The sequence below is a fragment of the Lotus japonicus genome, chromosome 3 (genome assembly GCF_012489685.1).
Source record: "Lotus japonicus ecotype B-129 chromosome 3, LjGifu_v1.2".
Taxonomy (NCBI): Eukaryota; Viridiplantae; Streptophyta; class Magnoliopsida; order Fabales; family Fabaceae; genus Lotus; species Lotus japonicus.
This window is the reverse complement of record NC_080043.1, coordinates 87,097,994-87,116,817: the sequence shown is the minus strand read 5'-3', so window position 1 is coordinate 87,116,817 and position 18,824 is coordinate 87,097,994. Positions and strand designations below refer to the sequence as shown.

The window sequence follows — 18,824 nt, the reverse complement described above, 5'->3', positions numbered from 1 at the left end:
TACATTTAATGGGGGACAAAAAACCAAATTATAAGTGCAAGTAATTAATATCTGTGAGTAGCTGTGGCTGTGACACATGTCAGCCAGAGAGAGGGGTGAGAGAAAAATCATTCTGAGAATGTCATTTGTTAAATTTTTGTGGATAAGGATTTTCTTTTATAAAATATATAGATAATATATTAAATGTAGCTTTTATTAATTGTTCAAGTGGCTTTTACTTATACAGTTATACACTAGGAATTATGGGAAAAAATGGGAAAACTGTGAAAGAAAGGAGTAATCAATTTCTTGTTTTATTTGCAATATTTTTTGACATTATGTAAAATTTATTATTTGTTAGTTTTTAATATAGAATGTTATTAATAACTAATTATAGTCAATTTTAATTATTATTATTATTTGAAAATCTCTAGTTGGGATAATATGAAAAATAGAAAAGGTTTATAATTAGTAATTAATATAATATAATGAATAATAAAAAAAGTCATTAATAACCAATTAATAGTATTGTTAATGTGAAGGTCAAGCCAATTTTATCTTTACTTTTTATTTTTTTTCTCAAGTTGTCATTCATAATGAGAAATGGAAAAGTTGGACATTCAGAAATTATTAAAATAGTTAATATCAATATTTATTAGTAACTAAGTAATATTGTATTCTCTTTATAATTTAATATTTGTTCATGTGCTTTTACATATATATAGTGGCATAAGCTTGCACACATAACTAATATATCTCAATAACTAAGATTGTTTTAAAGAAATTATGAAAATAGTATTTCTCTTTCTGATTGTTAGTTTTTGTGTACAAGGCTATGGAATTGATGGAGGAAGAATACACAAACCAAAGAAACATCAATTTCATAGATTACATAACCACCAAAGCACCCGGGTACTGCACTCTTAACTTGTACTATCTAAAGTCTTTGATTTATTGCTGACTTAATTTTTTTTTTTTTGAGAGTAAAAAGGATTTATTCAAATTCAAAGTATATTGCTGACTTATTTAAATCAAATATGCTTAATGAATGCAGGGTTCAATAGATGATGATTTTAATTGTTTTGAAATTTATAAGCAACCTGCTTTTCAACACCATTTACTAAAAAATCACAAAATTCAGGTAATTATCCTTATTGTTTGATCCTTTCTTATTGTTTTCCATTCTTATGTAACCATCACCGGATTGGATAACCAAAAAAAAAACCATCACCGGACCCTGCACGAGGAAATCATTTTTTTGTATTAATTCTAGTATCTTTTATCTTTTTAGATTTTAATTGTAAATTTTGTATCTAATATATTTTTCTCATTTTCAAAAAAAAAAAGAAGCTCTTTCCAACTTTTATGAGGACTTGCATGCAAAATAGATCATCTTACCTTGGTAAAGCTATTAAAGATGGAAATTCCATCAAAGGATGTCGTCCCGGTAAAGTGCCTATTTTCAAGACCACAATGAGACAGAAGTTGAAAACTCATTCATCTTCAATATCCGAACTTGAAAATTTTAATCAATATTCTAAAAGTTACCCTGGGCATCATGTAAATCGATTAATTTTAAGTATTTTGTTTTCAAACTTTTTATTGGATTGATTATTATTAAAATATTTATATAGAAAATCATTTTGGTTTAAAAAATATAGAAACATTACTTTATTTTTTTTACTCTTCACTATTTAAATTTTCTTTATTATACTACCTAACATATATTTTCAATTAAAAACACATTTAGTTATAAAAGAAGCAAATAAGCCGGTCTAATGTGTAATTATTGTCAATAATGTTGACTTCATAAACATGTCTACTCATTTTCTCATATCTTATCCTCCTCTAGTTTGCTACCCTGGATACAACCCAAGATATAACGTTTCATGGAGCAAGTGCATATATTGGCACGTATAATTTATCGCTTCATGCAAACCAATATAGCATATCTGGATTTTGGATTCAAAGCGGTCCACCTGCAGAACTTAATAGTATACTAAGTCGGAGCCGATGTAAGTGACTTCTTATCTTGTTTATGATTTTTTTAGGTTTCATAACATTGTAAAAAAATTGAGAATAATGTTATAATTTAAATGACCCTATTTAATTTGTTGTTAATTTTTTTCCTTTATTTTATTTATTCTATGTATTTTATTTCTAATTATAATAATGTTATTGTGCAAGATTTATCCAAGCTTATATGGAGACCATCAAATACTTTTAACTGCACATTGGACAATAAGACTTATAAATTAATGATTGCATTTTCTTTCTTAATTACATAATATGTTTATGCTTTTTTAAATAAATACATGCATGCAGTGTAGTGTTGCAAGTCCATCCACGACATGGGCGGATCTACATTGAGGCCAGGTGTGGCTTTAGCCACATTGGTTTTTTTATTTTATTTATTAGAAAAAATTTATATACCATGGAGTGTAGTGTTGCAAAATAACAAACCCAAATTCTATGTCATTGGAATTGGACTAAAAAGGCTATTAAAGCTCAGATCCAATCGTTCTAATGTCTCCAATTTACCAATACTTGCCGGAATTGCTCCACTTAAGTGATTATTTTTCAGCGCGAGAAAGCTAAGCTTCCTTAACTTTCCCAGTTCAGTAGGTATACTCCCAGTAAGCTCGTTATAATTAAGTTGTAAAACTGTATCACTTAACAGATTAGAACAATTTTGAGCTATCTAATCTATAAAACAAAGAAAGGAAGAAAGAAGTTCAAGACTGTACTTTTACAATTTGCAAAAAGATGAGACAATCGAATATTCACATGACAAGAAAAAATAGTAATGCATCAAACTAGAGCTTAAAACGATGGTAAATGAAAATAATTATTAATACACGCTGAAAAGGGGAAGAACATGAGAATTTGGGTTTGTTATTAATTATTTTTCACTTTGCTTCTTTTATTATATTTCGTTGTAAGCCTAGTCCGTCTTGGAACCTAGTCCTTATTGGACTGTAAACTCTTATATGTCCATGAGAAACTTTCTCTCATGGTTTTATTTATAATATTTCTCTTTTTTGAAAAAAATATTTTCAATACATTTTAGTCTATAATTTCTTTTATATTTAGTCACACTGGTATGTAAGGTCTGGATCCGCCCCTGATCCACGATATGGCTTAGGAGGAGTCTTAGAGCATAGCTCTGTCATTGGATCACAACAAAAATATTTATTTGATATAAAAGTCAAACAGGTAACGTAATTTAATATATACGACTGTACCAAATTGATAATCTATTCACCTACATGAGATTTAAAATCCTCTTAAATATGCCTTTGGGAAATATCTTCATCTTTTAATTGCATCATTATTTGTAGGATAATTTCACAGGTCATTGGTGGTTGTTTGGTACTTATGATCAAATTCCGTTTGGATATTGGCCTAAACAAATATTTACTCACTTAAGTAAGGGTTCAACTTTAATTAGATATGGTGGTGAAACATTTGCTCCGCCCAATACGATTAGTCCTCCAATGGGTAGTGGAAGACTGCCTCAAGAGTTATTCAAAAACTCGGGTTTCATTGCAGATCTAATGATTGTGGATTCAAATTACAATGAAGTTGAGTAAATTCCAAGTACATGAAGCCAAATTGTGACACAACATCTAATTGTTATGCCGCGTTGTACCATGGTTATGAAGGACCTATTTATCACCAAGCCTTTCTTTTTGGTGGGCCAGGTGGGCAATGTGGTATATGATTATATTCAAAACTTTATTTAACAAAAAGTTGTTCATTATTGATTTGGATTCTTAGAAGTTGGAACTTAGTATGAATAAAAATAAATATACATGTTCAATTGAATAAAAGTTTGAGGAAGTTTATATTGATGTTAAAATCACATAATACATTTTCATAAAACATTTCATTCATCTATTGATTCTTAAATACAAAAATTATTATTTCAATTTTACACAATAAATAAAATCAAGACATAATATCACAAAAAAAAATTGCATCAATACTTCAATTCCCTCCTTCGGCCATCTATTCCACTCTTTATAGTGAATCCCCTTCAACCATATATCATTCTCTTTAATGTGTTGGTGACTAGGTGTCCTATTTTCCTCATCAATGAATTATATAACGACTATTTGTTCACTATAAAAAAGTACTAGATATTATACCCGTGCGTTGCACGGGTTTACTTACAATATTTTTTAACATTATATATAAATTATTATAGTTTAACTAAATAAAAAATATTTTTTAATTATAATTGTAAATAAACTGTGTTAAGACATTTCAATAAATATTATTAGATTTTTTTGTATAAATAATTAATATTACTCAAATTTTATTATTGATATTTAATTATTAGCATAGAAATGATTTTTAGAAATAAAAAAATTTATGAAAAATTATTAAGTTAATTTGAAATATTTAAATTACGTAAAAGAACGTTAAGTGCTAGTGTCATGAAATAAATTTTAATATCATTTTTTATACTTTTGTTCTGGAAATGAACACTCAAGAATGATATAAGCCTCAAACCCTAGTAAAGCATGAGTCTAGTAATAGCCTAATCCTTTAGAATAAATGCCGAATGATCCTTTGCAATGATCATAAAGTCCCCTTTTATAGAGGTTACATGAAACCCTAACTTTGCCACTAATGGGGCTTGTTGGGTCGTACCTCACTCGGCCCAACTCCCTTACATACATCAACCGCCCCTGGCGCTTGCCCTAAAGGGGTCTCTAATCTCCTAAGTCCTTTCTCTCGCCCCTAGCGAGTTCCTCTCTTTTAGGTCTTGTTCGTCCCTGGGCAAGTTCCTCTAGGGTGTGGGGGGCTCGCCCAATCCAAATTTTTCCCAAGAAAGTCATTTTTGTGACTTGCCAAGGTCAAGAAGAATAAATTAATTTTAAATTTTAGAATTATGATAAGTGATAACATAAATACCTTAAAATATTATCAAGAGAATTTAAATTTATTTAACTTATTTGGTTTCCGAATGTTTTCTCAAAGCCGATAGCCAAGAGACTTATAATCTCTCGAGGTTCTACGATCACATTAAATGGATATGCCTCTCACAACGAACATTTATTCAACTTTGACCATTATTATTTTTCTCTATTATGCTTCCTTAAGTAATTTTTTTTACAACAAAAGATGAATATTATTAATAGCAAATGATTCATGAGAACAACCCTCTCATGGATAAGTAATTTTTACTAATATATCATAGATCAAAATTATTATTGGATATTTTTTCAATAATGCACATATATGTTATAGTTAACTTTAAATTCATTTTAGCGGCGCTTTTTAATTTTAAAACTATTTATCTACATTATTTATTAAAAATATTATTTTATTATTAACTAATTTTAATTTTCAATATTTGTCAAATACAAAACTAAAGAAAATTTCAGTTTTTTTTAACAAAATTAATTTTTAATATTGACAATAATTTTTTTTTAGTTTTTAATTTGAGAATTATATGGTTTAATGCATTTAATACTCTTTGCTAATGAGTTTAATGCAAAAGCTCAAGTGAGCTTTACATATATATATAGATTCAAGCCGACACTAATGAACAAAAACCCGACACAAACTGTGACATCCCTCCTAGATGCCAACTAGCTAGTATTACTATTACGCAATAACTAATACTTTTAAATATCAAATACCAACTAATGTCTGACATTATATTTCTGGGGTTGTCTAAATGACTCATTATAAAGATTGGGTTAAATAACGCACCGTCTAATCACATTGGAGATAAATGAGTTGGAAATAAATTAATAAATAAAATATAGAAATTCCAACTCATTTATCTCCAATGTGATTGGATGATGGGTTATTTAACCCAAACTTTATCATGGATCATTTAGACAACCCCTATATTTCTTCTATGGAATAAAATTATTGGTCCGTGTACTTTGGCCTAATATCGACAATGTCTAGCATGTGTTAGAATAAAGAATCTTAAATCAAGGTAATATTTTATATGAATGGATGTTATATGTTATATCTTGCAATATGTTTATTATATCAAGGATGGTCCCTTCCAGGTTTGGTATACGCTAAGTATATCTAAAGAGACCTAGATTTTTGAAATTACTAAATAGTTAATTTCCGACCTACGCCTCGATTTCTATGCTGACGTAAAGATGTGTGTGAGAAGTGTGTGCTAAAACTCGCAAGTGAAACAATATATATATATATGTATATGTATATATATGTATATGTATATATACATATATATATGTATATGTATATATATATATATGTATATGTATATGTATATGTATGTATGAAGTCGTAACCACTTCGAATGTTAAGTCTGAATCGTATTCACAACCTGATTACAATTCGGAAGATTCGAAAGGCGATTTCTCGTTGTAAAAATACTAATTAAGCCAAGATTCATAATCGGAGCGGGAATAAGACCCGTCATAGTTCTTCTTGTGAATGTGTGTACACCTTCGAAACTTTTGACTGTAATATCGATAGGGTTTATTTCCGGAACCCGAGGAAGTTTTCCTCAACCTCCGCATAGGTTTTTTAGGGAACTTTCAGGTCACGAATTAAAATGTTCGAACTTTCAGGTCACGAATTAAAATGTTCGAGACCCCGTTTTGAGATTTTATTTTTTCTATTTTGATTTTTTTTCCACAAGTAATCTTTTCCCAAAAAGGAAATTTTCCCAGACGAAGAAAGATTTTCGGGTAAAAAACGTACTGACTGATCTTGGACCCGAGATAAGTGTCAACCTCTTGTGGAGGGACACTTGTCCACAATGTGTAGTGGAGAAGAGCCAATCACTCTCCTTCACACACGTTTCCTTCTTTTCCTTATTTAAGTGAAAAATTCACTATTCTACCACCAAAAGAGAAAGAAGGCCGCAAGTGAGAATGAGAGGAAAGAGGAGAAAAACGTTAAAGTTTCTTCTTGATTCTTGATTGTGAGTGGATCTTGGAGCTAGAGGCGGATAGCAAGCTTGTGCAACACTTGGGTCTTCACATCCTTTTCTTCAGTACTATTTTCATAATCTTCTTCATATTTTTTTTGGAAGCTTTTTGAGCAAAGGTTAGTATTGGCCTCAAGCTTTGAGTTGATGGGCTTGGAAGTATATTATTAAGTTCAAATGTTTATTCATATCGTTTATCATGTTTTGAATGATAAAAATTTTAAGGGCATAAGTGGAACAATAAAAATTTCATATTTCAGGAACGCTTTGACTCATCGTATATGCCTACTTTTTTTTGTTCAAGCTAAACAACTTATATGGAAAGACAGTTCAATCCCAGTGAAGAAGCTACATTCTACTGGTCAAAGCTTATCGTCTTACTCAAAATGACCAATGATAGGAAATGGAAGAAAATTGTTTGAGGAAAGAAGATCTTCTGAAGCAAAAGGAACGTCTGAAGAAAGAAGAGTTTCAAACAAAGCAAGTTGCAGTGTTTGAAGAATGAGCCTCACCTTCAAATTAGAAAAATATCTCAAACAAACTTGGAGAAGAAGTCTTGATAGAAGATCATGTGAACTGACAAAGCACAATGACCAAAGCTGAAGTACAACGTTGTCACTACAAAGTTGTCGTATTTTCTTATCAACGGATAGAAGCAAAGACCAATGCTACCTACCAGCTGTCAGACTACATCTTTTCAGAAAAAAGTCTTCATCAAACAGTGTCATGCATTTAATGCATCTGACAAAAGCATTGTTTGATCCAACAGCTAGAATCTCTGCGAAGTACAAGCTCCAACATCTATTATCTCTCTCTCACAGAAGATCATGAAGTATAAAAGCAAGACTTGAAGATGTGATTATGTATGACTCTGCTATGAACTATGTGATAGTGAATATGATAGTAGGATTGCCAATGATTATATATGCTAGAGATAATATATGATTGCTGATGTAATAAACTAGTATGCTCACCTGTGCGTTGCACAACTTAAAGTTTTCTTGACAACTGATTTTTTTTAGGCTAAAAAGCACTTTTGCCCCCTTATGTTTTAAGTTTGTGCAAATTTTGCCCCTACTATATTTTTGTCGATGTTTCTACCCCTCATGTTTTCAAATAGCGCACCGTTTACCCCTCCGTCAGTCAGACGTTAAAAAACTAATGGAATGATCTGATTTAACTTTTTTTAAATATTTTCTGGACCTACCATGTGGAAATTACAAGTGAAATTGGAAAAATGGGGTATGGGAGATTCAAAATCAAGATCTGTAAGTAGCAAAACATGCATTTAACCAGTTCAGTTATATATATAATTGATATACACATCAAGCAAATTTAATTTATATCATTTTCTTGATCATCATCAACTTCATATACTCCTCTTCATCTCTCCAATCCACTCAGGAACCTCTCCTGAGAAAGCCTGACTGACGGAGGGGTAGACGGTGCACTGTTTGAAAACATGAGGGGTAGAAACGTCGACAAAAATAGAGTAGGGGCAGAATTTGCACAAACTTGAAACATCAGGGGCCAAAAATGCTTTTTAGCTTTTTTTTTTTAATCCTTTATTATACTATTATTCTTCTAAAACCCTCATATTAATAGTCACCAACAGAAAATACGAAATACATGCCTCTTTTATTATTGGATCACTGGTTTAAGCATTAAATATCGTGACCGTTTGAAACAGTAACCCCAAACAATAAGAAATAATAATTTAATAATACTTGAAATATTATAAATGATAAAGGAGCCATGTACCATTCACAGATTAAAAAACCAGCTTAAAACATACCTCCATGCATTTTACATGTTGATTATCTACAGCACACATGAATTGTGAGACAAACTCAAAAACATTTGACAAATGTGCCAGAGGCATAACAAAACAATTAGGTGGAATATAATCATTGACATATATCTCTTCTTTTACACTGAAAAGATAAAGCATGTAACCAAGAGCTACGCTTACTATTATGTGGTTAAATTTCATTTTTCTGTTGGGAAGGTAGTTTACAGGGCCTAATGATCTCAGCATCTTATCTTGCTAGAAAGCAAAATGATTACATGAAGGCATACATTAAAATAATAGCATAGAATCATATGTCCAAACTCCAAACCATTCCCTCACCCTGACAGATACATCTAGCATTTACATATGTCCGAACCAGTCCTAACCAAGTGGAAATAGTTTATCTAAATTACAAACAGTTTGTTTCCTTAGAAAGGCAACAGAGAACTAAAGCACTATAGATTTCAGGTTGAGCTTTAATACAAGCTAGTACCACTTTCACTCTAACTTCATGCCTGTTGTACTTCCCAGCAAAATTAACCTCATTCAACTTTTACTATGCATTACACCTGAAGATGTTTGTCTCTTGACAATTTGCAAAGACAGAAAAAAGGATTTAGTAGAAGTGATGAGTCGTGGAAATTGGATGGGGTTCAAATTTGAGACCGTTTTTTCTCCTCCTGTCCTACAGTCAAGTAATTTATTGGGGTGGCTTGGAGAAGTGAAAAGCAGGAGGACCGTGAGAATCTTAAACAGAACATCATATTATTAAATCGTCGCAAATGGCTATTTCAGAGGCTGATCAAATTGTCTAGGGGAACCGTAGATATAACATACCTAATGAGGAACTTCATTCTCAGCTTCTGGCCTCAATCAATTCCATCATTCCAGTTTCTTTGGGGGGTGATTATCTGATCTGGTGTCTCAATCAATCGGGCTTCTTCTCGGTTAAGGAACTTTGCAGTTGGGCTGAAGATCAAACCTTCACCAACCGCACTTGGCAAGTTCCTAAAAATGTAGCAAAACTCATTCCTCCCAAAGTTGCGCTCTTTTTTTGGCAGGCTCAGAAGAATAAAATTGCAACTAGAGCCAATTTAATTTCTAGAGGTATTGATCTAGCTGACTCATCTTCTTGCCCTCTATGCTCGGCCACTACAGAAACTTGCTCTCACCTATTTCTACACTGTAAGTACACTTGGCATCTGTGGTGCTCGATTGTAAATCGCGAAGGCTTTTATTGGGCTGTTCCCTCGTCCTTAGAGGGACTTATTTCTGAATGGGACCATTTGCCCAAACATTCTGATAAGTTGCTTTGGAGTCTATTACCATATGCTCTATCATGGTCAATTTGGATTGAAAGGAATAATGTGTGCTTTAATCAGAAGTTATTCAACTGTACTGAAGTGTGGGATCTTCACCTTTCACGAATTGGATGGTGGACTCACGATCTGCTCCTCCAAAATGCGTTCAGTATTGACCAATTGGCCAGGAATTTCGAGCTAATTAGATTTGTGCCCAAGGCGCCTATCGCAAGACATGCGAGCTGGACTCTTCCTGAGGCGGGATTAATTAAAATTAACGTTGATGGTGCTGCCAGAGGTTCACCGGGAAGATGTGGTATCGGTGGCATTTTTCGAAATAGCGATAATGAGATTCTGGGGTTTTTCTCTAAACATGTTGGGGAAGGCTTTGCTTTTGAAGCAGAGGTCTGGGCAATCTTTGAGGCACTTTTGCTCTGTGTTAGTTGGCAATTGAGGAATTTAACAATTGAAAGTGACTCTTCTCTAGCTGTCGGTTGGGTCAATAATCGAAGTAACAGACCATGGAAATTACTGAACAAGCTTAACCAGATTGACTTGTGGGCTGCGGAGGTAAATTGTTTATCGGTGAAACACATTTTTAGAGAAGCAAATGGCGAAGCTGATAAATTGGCTAAGCGAGGGGCTGATATTTCAAGGGACCTTTATTATTTCAAGACTTCCAGTATTCATGCTGGCTTATCTTCTTCACGGCAAGAGTAGTGATGGATCAGAGAGGAATTTGCTTTTATTATCTATTAGCTCTTCCTTACTTTTTTAGTCTGCTGTATTAGTTTGTGGGTTCTTGTATTTTATTTTGCAAAGTTATCTCTATTCTGCTTGCGTTTTCTGGTTTGTGGTTGGTTGCCTTGGTTAAAGTACTCTTTTTCCTCTCCTTGGGTTTTTTCCCATTGGGTTTTCCCTTGGAGAGGTTTTGATGAGGCTTTCTCCTTGGCCGTTCTTTTACCACATCATTTTAGCAGTTTGAGACTTTTTGTCCACATGAGAGGATTGTTCTTATGACTTTTATTTTTCATTATCTATATAAATATTCAGTTGCTTCTCAAAAAAAAAAATACCTAATACGTACCTTGCTCCTCATCAGTAGGATTAGGATGCTTGCCACTGGGACCTCCTTTCATTAAGTTTTTATGGAACAAAGAAAAATAACAACAGCTCAGAAAAAAAACAAAGACAACAAATTTCAACATTGATCTAACTTAGAAAGATACATCCATAAATCTTCATATTACATGTAAGTTATCAATACGCAGTTAATTCTATGTACCATTCACACGTGAGAATGGATCCTCTGCAGCAGTTAATTCTCTCAATCTCTTTGCTGCAGAGTTTTCAGCCATTTGATTGATCCAACAATTCACAATTTTCAAGCATTAAAAAATGTTTTAATTAAGTGAAAACACGCACGTGACCATCAAAGTGATGCAAAGAGTAGAACAACGCCATTGGAACTGATAGGGTGTTTAGAAGCAAGGGAACCATTGCCAGTAGGCGGTACGCAACCCATATTGGAAGAATTGGTGGCAGCAACATTCGCCGGCGCCGGAAAATTGTTGTGTCGTTGACGTTCAACGGCAAAAGTCTGTCGTCCAGCGCTGTTGTAACGATTGAACCGCCGAGGTTGAGTCCTCCACATATGTTGCCCATCAAAATTGAATGTTTTCATCAAATTGCTCTCCTCTCCACTTTCTCTGTATCATCATATCATTATCGCAATTTGTGCAAAGGTTGAATCTTATGGGTTTTTCTGCAACAGTGATGAAAAGACGTAGAGTAAGCAAAGGAATTGACGGGAATCAGAAAGTGGTGGAGTTTGTTTCGGAAGATTGATGAAGAATCGGTTTCGCCGGAGACTATATTGATGGACTGTGGCGGACGGTGACCGGCGTGGAGCGGCGCAGCGGTAAAGGAGGAGAATATGGTTACCACGCTTCCTGCAATGCTTTTGATGGTCACATGGGTATTTTAAATTCTTTTTAATGCGTGAAAATTGTGAATCATTGGATCAATCTAAAGGCTAGAAACTCTGCAGCAGAGAGATTGAGGGAATTAACTGCTGCAGAGTGTTCTGGGAATGAACATTGAGGAAAGGTATAGTACCTAAGGGTAGAGAGATTGTGCTAGAGAGAGAGAGTAAGAGAGAGAATGCTGAATTTTATGTGTTACTTCATCAAATGAGCCAAAAGTCCCTTACAATTGATAACTACCTCCTATTTATAGAGCTTGGGTACTACCTATTGGGCCAATTGGGCCTCCGAGATCAAGGCCCATCTGAAGGCCAGGGCCCCGCCTCAGGGCGGGATACATGCTGGGCGTTGCCCCTCTAGGGGCTCGCCCAGTCCACTAGTCCACAAGACACCGAGCTCGAGGTACGAGAGCTAAGGGTGTCTTTTAAATGCTGTTACATGTCTTATTGTACACCGGAATCTACACTGCCAACATGGCTTGAGAAAAGAGAAGTTAACTATATCGCCAACATGGCGTGAGCAAAAGGAAACTAGCATTTTCAGTTACCCAGTCCACCGACTTGACGAGCAAACCAAGCTGGCAAGTCCACAAGTCCGCAAGCGGCGAGAACGACTACTTTGTATTGGTGATAAGTTGGAGGTGTATGATCGCTCGCCGGCGGGAAAGGTGGCAGGCATGGGTCATGTGCCGATCATTCAATCATTGACTGGCGGCGACTGAACTTCGTTGTTGGTGTCAATCGTCAGGCGATGGCGTTTGATCCTTATAGTGGCGAGGCTTTTCGCGCTTTCCCTTATTTTAAAACCCTTTCAAATTTCTATCTGCCTCACGTGGCTGCCCCACGTGATGTGTTGGTTACATCAATTTCCCTCTTTCTCCGGAACCGTCACTTCACCTTTCATAACCGTCCCATCGTGCGCAGTAACTCCCCTTTGCACGCGACCCACCTCCCCAAAACCATCATGACTTCCAACCTTCCACACGCGTCCAACACGCGTCACCCTTCCAGCTTCTCCCCTTCTCCTATAAAAACCCTTCTTCCCCACTGTCATCCCTTTCCGAGACCCCTCTTCACTTCCCTAATCGCTTACCAAACTCCTTCTGCCCACTTCCGCTCCGGAGCCGTCGCTTATCACCCTTTCCGCTACCCACTCTTCACGTCCTACTCCGGTGAGTCCCACTGTCCTTATCTTTACATCACACACATACTGATCTTTTCCTTTCTTTCACTTCACTGTCTTCTAAAAATGGCTTCAAACCCTACCTCCCCTAATCACTCTTCTTCCTCCTCCGAAAGCGACCCTGACTCCACCGCTGCCGGCGGCCTCCGTTTAGAGGTTCCGGAGATCCCAGCTCACCGACTAAAAACCTACGCCACTCTGCCCCTTCCAGTCCAAGTAGCCCCCAAACACGAGGCTATAGATCAACCTTCCATCTTCCAAGATAGCGATCCCATTGTGCAATTCGTGAACTCCCTGGGTGGCTTGTCCAATGACGATGAGTTTAACGCCAAACTCAGGATCTGGGTTTGCAGTCCCGGGGATCGCCCCTGGCTTCACAAGCCAGACGGCGACGTAAAGAGATCCCATTTTTTCTTTGCGTACGAATACATGTTTAGCGAGCTTGGAATCAGGCTTCCTTTCTCGCCCTTTGTCCAAACCGTCCTCCGCGACATCAACGCGGCTCCCTGTCAACTCCACCCTAACGCCTGGGCCTTCATTCGATGTTTTGAAATCCTAAGCGCCGCTGTCGGCATCGCCCCATCCCCCACCAGTTTCTTCTACCTTTACGACGTCGACCCCAAGTCCATCAAAAACAAAGGATGGATTTCCTTGAAGGCCCGAGCCGGCCGGAAGTGTTTGCATCCCCACAAAAGTAACGCGAAGTCCTCCTTCGCACGAAAGTACTTCCGTGTGGCGGTTCATCCCGCCTACCCAGAGGCATTCACCCTCAGAGACGGGACCGCCCTCTTTCCTCTTTACTGGACAGAGAAGCCCAACGGGATCACCGATCCTTCAGAGGATTCCTTGTCCGCCAACGATAAAGCCTTTCTTAATCTCCTTGCCCCACTTCCCATCCTTGACTGCACAACAGTCCTTGAGGGCGCTGACCTCTCAAGAACTCCCAAATACTTAGGTTGCCCATAGCTCACTTTTATTATTGACATTTCCTTTCTCGACTCCTATGTTATCACTGATCGTTTTTTTTTTATTGTTACAGAAGATATGAATTTCACGAACGCCGAGCTCCTGAAGGCCCGCGAGAGGAGAATGGCTCGCTTTTCCCCAAAATTCAACACTGAGGGCGACGCGAAAAAACGGGGCGGTGCTGAGAACCAAGCCGAGAGCACCAAAGCTCCCAAGAGGAGAAGATTGACCAAAGCCTCCTCCGACGCCGGCACATCCAACCCTGGCGCTCAGCCCACCACTGCTGCTGCGCCTAAAGGCAAAAATGTCGCTGAAGCCTCTGTCGCCGCAGCTACCGAGCCAACCGCCGTACCAGCTTCTTCTCCTGCCTCCGCCGGTGCGACCGCTGCTGTTGCCACTGAGTCCTCTATTGGCGCAACAGCCGCCTCCGCCGGCGTTAACGCCACAAAAGCTGCTGCGCCTTCCGACACTCCTATTGGAGATAAGGAAAAAGAAAATGAAACCCCAAAGTCTCCCCCTCGCCAAGATGCGCCTCCTAGCCCGCCCTCAACACATGATGCAGGCTCCATGCCTTCCCCGCCTCATCAAGGGGAAAAATCCTGTCCTGGCGCTGCCACTACCTCTGAAGCAGCTCAAATTGAACAAGCCCCTGCTCCCGAGGTCGGTTCTTCAAGCTATTATAATATGCTCCCCAACGCCATTGAACCCTCAGAATTCTTTCTTGCTGGTCTCAACCGTGACGTTATAGAAAAAGAAGTTTTGAGTCGGGGCCTGAATGACACCAAGGAGGAGACTCTTGCTTGCCTCCTACGCGCTGGGTGCATCTTTGCTCACACGTTTGAGAAGTTCAATGCCGCCAACGTTGAAGCTGAGCGGTTGAAGGCCGAAAGTGCTAAGCATCAAGAAGCCGCCGCTGCTTGGGAAAAGCGTTTCGACAAACTGGCGACGCAGGCAGGAAAAGACAAAGTCTATGCCGACAAGATGATTGGCACGGCGGGGATTAAAATCGGCGAGCTGGAGGATCAGCTGGCGCTGATGAAGGAAGAAGCAGATGAGCTTGATGCAAGTCTTCAAGCTTGCAAGAAGGAAAAAGAGCAAGCTGAGAAGGACTTGATCGCCCGAGGCGAGGCGCTGATTGCTAAGGAGTCAGAGCTTGCCATACTGTGCGCTGAGCTGGAGTTAGTGAAAAAGGCGTTGGCGGAGCAAGAGAAAAAGTCTGCGGAATCCTTGGCCTTGGCGAAATCTGACATGGAGGCGGTGATGCAGGCTACGTCCGAGGAGATCAAGAAAGCGACCGAAACTCATGCCGAGGCCCTCGCCACGAAAGATGCTGAGATTGCTTCCCAACTAGCAAAGATCAAAAGTCTAGAGGACGAGCTGGCGACGGAGAAGGCCAAAGCCATTGAGGCGAGGGAACAAGCCGCTGATATCGCCCTTGACAACCGCGAGCGCGGTTTCTACCTCGCCAAAGATCAGGCCCAACATTTGTACCCGAACTTTGACTTTAGCGCCATGGGAGTAATGAAAGATATAACCGCCGCAGGACTGGTTGGTCCCGACGATCCTCCCCTGATTGACCAAAACCTCTGGACAGCGACTGAAGAAGAAGAGGAAGAAGAAGAACAGGAGAAAGAAAACAATGAATAATGTAATTTTTAACATTACCTTTATCTTTTACTGTCACCTTGTAGTGTACTTTTCCGCCATTCGTCTATGTTTAAGGAACCCTTCGCCATAGCTTTTTATATCGCCGTTGGATATTTTGTTCGCCGTACACTACTCGCCTTCCCTCCTATTCATTCGCTGACCTTATATCTTGCGCTATTTTTCACGCGTCATATGATTGAATTACGCCTAACGATTTCGTGCCTTAATTTTAACTAGGACTTGTTGCTTGGTATTCCACCACCAAGACTTTAGACGTTTTTTCCCTAATAGGAAGAAACGGCCTCCATTCTCGAGGACTTCGCCCGGGGCTTTGCCCGCTCGGGGCTTACAATGCTTGGATCCCAATGGCCATTTGGGGGTCCCAAGACTTTTGCCTAGTTAACGGCGCTCGTCGTATTCTGGCGAGACTTACCCAGCACATCGTTTACGGGACCGGCGATCACGTCAGACTTTCCGGAGGGTGATTCCCAGGCGTCAAAGGCCATTTGTGGAATCGCCACAACCTTCAGGGTTCCAGCAAGCCCCTTTGGGGATCAAGCTTGTCCCACTTAGTGATCGCCGTAATTCTTTATGTCGATCGGCAATTCCGATCGTCAGGGAATCCCTGGAATTTTTTGGACACGAATTTCGTGAATTTTCGTTTAGTTAACGGCGCTCGTCGTATTCTGGCGAGACTTACCCAGCACATCGTTTACGGGACCGGCGATCACGTCAGACTTTCCGGAGGGTGATTCCCAGGCGTCAAAGGCCATTTGTGGAATCACCACAACCTTCAGGGTTCCAGCAAGCCCCTTTGGGGATCAAGCTTGTCCCACTTAGTGATCGCCGTAATTCTTTATGTCGATCGGCAATTCCGATCGTCAGGGAATCCCTGGAATTTTTTGGACACGAATTTCGTGAATTTTCGTTTAGTTAACGGCGCTCGTCGTATTCTGGCGAGACTTACCCAGCACATCGTTTACGGGACCGGCGATCACGTCAGACTTTCCGGAGGGTGATTCCCAGGCGTCAAAGGCCATTTGTGGAATCACCACAACCTTCAGGGTTCCAGCAAGCCCCTTTGGGGATCAAGCTTGTCCCACTTAGTGATCGCCGTAATTCTTTATGTCGATCGGCAATTCCGATCGTCAGGGAATCCCTGGAATTTTTTGGACACGAATTTCGTGAATTTTCGTTTTATTTTATTGATTTGTCGTTGCAGTACATTGGAGAATTTGAGAACACTTCGGAAAATCTTAAAGATATCTGGCTCCGGCGATTCCGCCTTGTTCACTTTCTCGCCTGCGATCAACTATAAAAGTAGCGCAAGCTCAAACCATTGAACGATCGAGGTAACCGCCTCCCATCAAGCTCCTCTAAGTGATAGGCCCCATTACCAAGAACTTTAATAATGCGGTAGGGCCCTTCCCAGTTGGGAGTAAGCTTGTTCCCCGGGGCTCCCGATCGCCACTTGAGGACCAGGTCGCCAACCTGCATATCTCGGACGCGAACCCTGCTGTTGAACTTTGCCGCCACGCGCTGCTTCATTGCTGTTTCCCGAATGTGCGCCTCGTCGCGCGTTTCCGACAAAAGGTCCAGCTCCACCGCCATGTTGGCCTGATTTTCCTCTTCAAAACCTGGTCGAGTCCGCCATGTACAGTTGTCAATCTCCACCGGCAACATTGCATCTACCCCGTAGGTCATTCTAAAGGGGGTTTCCCTTGTAGTAGATTGCTCGGTGGTGTTGTACGACCACAGCACCGCCGGAAGTTCATCCAACCAAGCTCCCTTAGCCTCCGCGAGTCGTCGTCTTAGTCCTCGTAGGATTACCCTGTTTGCAGATTCCACCTGCCCGTTCGTCTGCGGATGCTCAACAGAGGCGAACCTCATCTGTATGCCCATTTCCTTGCAGAACTCCCTTGTTTGACAGCTTGAAAACTGGGTCCCATTGTCAGATACGATCGCCCTTGGGATCCCGAACCTGCAAACAATACGCTTCCAGTAGAAATTGACTATCTTTGCAGAAGTAATCTTGGCCAAGGGTTCCGCCTCAATCCATTTAGTGAAGTAGTCCACCGCCACCAATATAAACTTCATTTGTGCCCTGGCGGTCGGGAAAGGTCCTACTAAGTCCACACCCCACATGGCGAAAGGCCACGGGGCGCTCATCGTTACCAACTCTTTTGGCGGTGCCTTAGACAAATCCGCGAACACTTGACACTCCTTGCACTGCTTCACGAAGTCCATACAATCTTTCCTGAGGGTGGGCCAGTAAAAACCCGCCCTCAACACTTTGCAAGCCAAAGACCTTCCCCCGATGTGGCTCGCGCACACTCCTTCATGTACTTCAGACATTATCGCTTCGTACTTCTCTGGCGGTACACATTTCAACAATGGCGTCGAGAAACCACGGCGATACAAGTGTCCGTCAATGAGAGTATAGTGACTCGCCTCCCGCTGCTGCTCCTTCGTGCATTGCTCCACTTCTGCCGAGTCCCCCGCCAAGATAGATATTATGGGATCCATCCATGTTCTCCCTCTGTTCACGCAGGCCATGAGCTCGCCTTCGATGCTTGGGTACGCCAGCGTTTCCTGAATCACACTTTTGTTATTGCCGGGCTTCCGCGTGCTTGCCAGTTTGGCTAGCGCGTCCGCCCGCTGATTTTCTGCCCGAGGAACGTACTCCACCACGACCTCTTGAAAGAGTGTCATCAAATACCGTACCCGCTCAAGGTACTTGATCAGATTAGGATCTTTGACCTGGAAAGTTCCCTTCACTTGATTTTCCACCAATTGTGAGTCCGTTCTTATCAACAAACTCCTGATCTTCACTTCCCGCGCCAACTTCAATCCGGCGATGAGAGCTTTATATTCTGCTTGGTTGTTCGTTGCTTTGAACTCAAATTTCAGAGACTGCTCCAACACTAGTTCCCCTGGCCCTTCTAACGTTACTCCCGCGCCGCTGCCACTACTATTGGAGGATCCATCCACGAAGAGAGTCCACTGAGTGTCCACTCTTTCAAACCGATCTGGAG

At 39.6% G+C, this 18,824-nt stretch overlaps 1 pseudogene; it reads left to right on the top strand.

Annotated features, from left to right (window-relative positions):
- The first annotated feature begins 765 nt into the window (after positions 1-765).
- The window catches only part of LOC130744930 (uncharacterized), a 41,830-nt pseudogene continuing 23,771 nt past the window's right edge, over positions 766-18,824 (top strand).